Raw genomic sequence first — 3,668 nt, 5'->3', positions numbered from 1 at the left:
AAACTCCAGAGAGTATCGGCCTAAGCTGCTCAATCTCTCTTCATAAGACAAACCCCTCATTTCTAGAATCTCTCAATGAACCTCCTCTGAGCTGCTTTACCACTCCCCTCCTTTTGTACTCTATTCCATTTGCAATAAATATCAAATACGTGACGGAGGGTTATGCAGCCTATTGCTCACACACACGCTTGCACACCATCCTCATTGCTTCCAGAACTGATCATGTTTGATGGCTGCTTAAATGGCCTCTAACAAACTACAATGTAATAGTGACTGGATGGTCAGATCTCAGGGATGTTGATTGGAGGATCAACCCAATTGTGCTTCTTGATCTTTTAATCCACTTGAAAATGCAGACAGGATTCAACATTGCAAATAAATAATGGTGCCTTTGGCAGTGAGACAGGCTACTGCATTGCACAATGTGTCTCTACATTGGGGAAATTAGCACAAAACTGGGTGACCACTTTGTGGAACATCTCCACTCACAACCCTGACCTTCTAGTCATTTGCGGTTTTCACATACCACCTTGCTCCCGATTGTTGAAAAACTCATCTAGTTCACTTACATCCTTTCAGGAAAGAAACTGCCGTCCTTACCTGGTCTTGAGTATATGTGACTCCATACCCACAGCAATGTGGTTGGCTCATGGCAGCCCTCTGGATGGGCTGTAAGGGCTGGCTTAGCCAGCCGTGCCCTCATCCTGTGAATGAATAGAATAAAAAATCTATAATCAGTATATCAAATTCTGCTTGTTGTTACATTTTAAGGCATTTGTATGGAGTGATGAGAATTATACTTTACGATTGACTCTCAAGCCCTCATGACTAAAAGACGCACAAGGAAAGAACATCTGCGTTCAGTCTGCCATAACACTCTATGTCATTTGGATTGGTACGGTGGCTCAGTGGTTAGCACTGCTGCCTCACAATGCCAGCGACCCAGTTCAATTCTAGCCTTGGGTGACTGCCTGTGAGGAGTTTGCACATTCTCCCCACGTCTGCGTGGGTTTGCTCTGGTTTTCTCCCACAGTCCAAAGATATGCAGGTTAGGGTGGGCTGGCCAAGCTAAATTGCCCATAGTGTTCAGACATGTGTAGGTGAGGTGCATTAGTGAGGAGAAATATAGAGTGATAGGGTAGGGTAATGGGTCTGGGTGGGATAGTCTTCAGAGCATCGGTTTGGACCTGTTGGGCCAAAGGGCCTGTAGGAATTCTTCAAAAAATATCTTCTTTTCTATCAAGATTGGTGAATAGAATCACCTTCTGGATCAGTCATCATCAAAGAGAATGGGGAAACTCACTCCACAGTTATAGAGTCATACAGCTGGACACAGACCCTTCAGTCCAATCAGTCCATGTTGACCATAATCTCAAACTAAACTAGTCCCACCTGCCTGCACTTGGCCCATATCCCCCCAAACCTTTCCTATTCATGAACTTATCCAAACGTATTTTAAATGTTGTAATTGTTCCTGCATCTGCCATTTCTTCTGGACGTTCGTTGCACACACAAACCAATCTCTGGCTAAAAAAAAGGTTGCTCCTCATTTCCTTTTTAAATCTTTCTCTTCTCACCTGAAAAATATACCCCCTAGTATTGAACTCCCCCGCCCTAGGGAAAAGATACCTGCCATTCATCCTTATCTCTACCCCTCATGATTTTAAAAACCTCTATAAGGTCACTCCTCAACTTCCTACGCTCCAGTGAAAAATGTCTCAGTCAATCCAGCCTCTCCTTACCTTTCATTCCTGGCAACATCCTGGTAAATCTTTTCTGAATCCCCTCCTGGGCAATCATAGCTGGATGCAGTATTCCAGAAGAGGCCTCAGCAATGTCCTATAAGACCTCGACATGACGTCCCGATCCTATTCCTAAACATACAATGAATACAGATGATTGACGCATCACAAAGCAGTAAGGTGCGAGGTTGCCAGAGGAACAACCAAATAGTTGACATGTTTTCCCCTGAATTTAAAACCCACACATAACAACAGTCTTATGACCACTTTAACAGCCCGTTGCAGAATGATGTTACCGACAGAGAGCTCCTGTTATGTATATTCGATTGAATAGCTCGTGTGAAGCCCTGGTAGTGTCCCGATGACATAAGGCTCAGGTCAAGTCCCATCTGTCCTGAGGTGCTTGTTATATCATGTCCAAACAGGTTTATCATGAATATTTTTCTTTCGCTACATTCAGCTGGGAACAAATTGTAAAATCATACTGAAACATTAGCCTGGGAACAAGAGAAAGAACAAAAATAAAAAGCTGTCTTGTCCTTCAACATAACCAAAACCTGGTTGACCCAGCATTTTAATTCCTATAGGCCTGAGGGATAAACCATTGCAATGTAAGTGTGTCAGTAAACCAATTTCTCAGTCTGAATATGAATGAACTTAAAAGTTGTGCTGAAATCCCTTAGTTTTACATAACCCACAAATCTCGGCCTAATGATCTCAGATGCATAAATAAGTGTGCGAATGTGTTATTCTCTGTTCACTCCCTCCACCACTGATGCTCAGCAGCAGCAGTGTATACTATCTACAAGACACAAATTGACCAAGGATCCTAAAACAACAGTATCCAAACCCATTGCCATTTCCATCTAGAAGGATAAGGCAGAAGATACACGAGAACACCACATTTGATTTGATTTGATATGATTTATTGTTGTCACATGTACCCAGGTACAGTGAAAAGTTTTGTTTTGTGTGCGAGACAGGCAAATCATACCATACAAGGATCTATAGATCATAGAGTGCTTAGACAGAGCAAGGCATACAAAGGTATAACTCCACAGGAGGTGTACAAAAGCAAGATCAACATTAGATTTGGAACTTGTGAGGTCCTTTCAGCTGTCTGTTAACAGTGGGGAGGAAGCACCTGTCAGTGCGTGTGTTCAAGCTTCTGCATCTTCTGCCTGATGGAAGAGATTATAGCCGGGGTGGGAGGGGTCTTTGATGATGTTGGTTGCCTTCTCAAGGCAGCAGGAAGTGTAGGTTGAATCAACAGATAGAAGGCTGGCTCTTGTGATGGACTGGGCTGTGTTCACAGCTCTCCGTAGTTTCTCACAGTCCAAGGTAGAGCAGTTGCCATAACAAGCCGTGATGCATCCAAATAGAATGCTTTCTATGGGGCATCTGTAAAAGTTAGTGAGGGCCTTTAGGGACATGCTGAATTTCCTTACCCTCCTGAGGAAGAAGATGCATTGTTATACATTCTTGAACATTGTCTCCAGGAGAGATTAGTGGTGATCGTCACTCCTTGGAACTTGATGCTCTCGATCATCTCCATCTCAGCTCTGTTGATGTTGATGGGACATGTCTTCCTCCTTTCTTCCTAAAATCGATGACCCGCTCTTTCGTTTTGCTTACATTGAGGGTGAGATTGTTATCTTTGCACCACGACAGCAAGCATTCTATCTCCTTCCTGCAAGTTCCCCTCCAGCACACTCACCATCCTGATTTGACAATAGACAATAGATGCAGGAGTATGCCATTCGGTCCTTTGAGCCGGTACCACCATTCATCAGGGTAAAAACAATGACTGCAGATGCTGGAAACCAGATTCTGGATTAGTGGTGCTGGAAGAGCACAGCAGTTCAGGCAGCATCCAAGGAGCAGTGAAATCGACATTTCGGGCAAAAGCCCTTCATCAGGAATAAA

Source organism: Chiloscyllium plagiosum, chromosome 7, assembly GCF_004010195.1.
Source record: "Chiloscyllium plagiosum isolate BGI_BamShark_2017 chromosome 7, ASM401019v2, whole genome shotgun sequence".
Lineage (NCBI taxonomy): Eukaryota > Metazoa > Chordata > Chondrichthyes > Orectolobiformes > Hemiscylliidae > Chiloscyllium > Chiloscyllium plagiosum.
The sequence above is the reverse complement of the archived record's forward strand: the minus strand, read 5'-3'. Positions refer to the sequence as shown.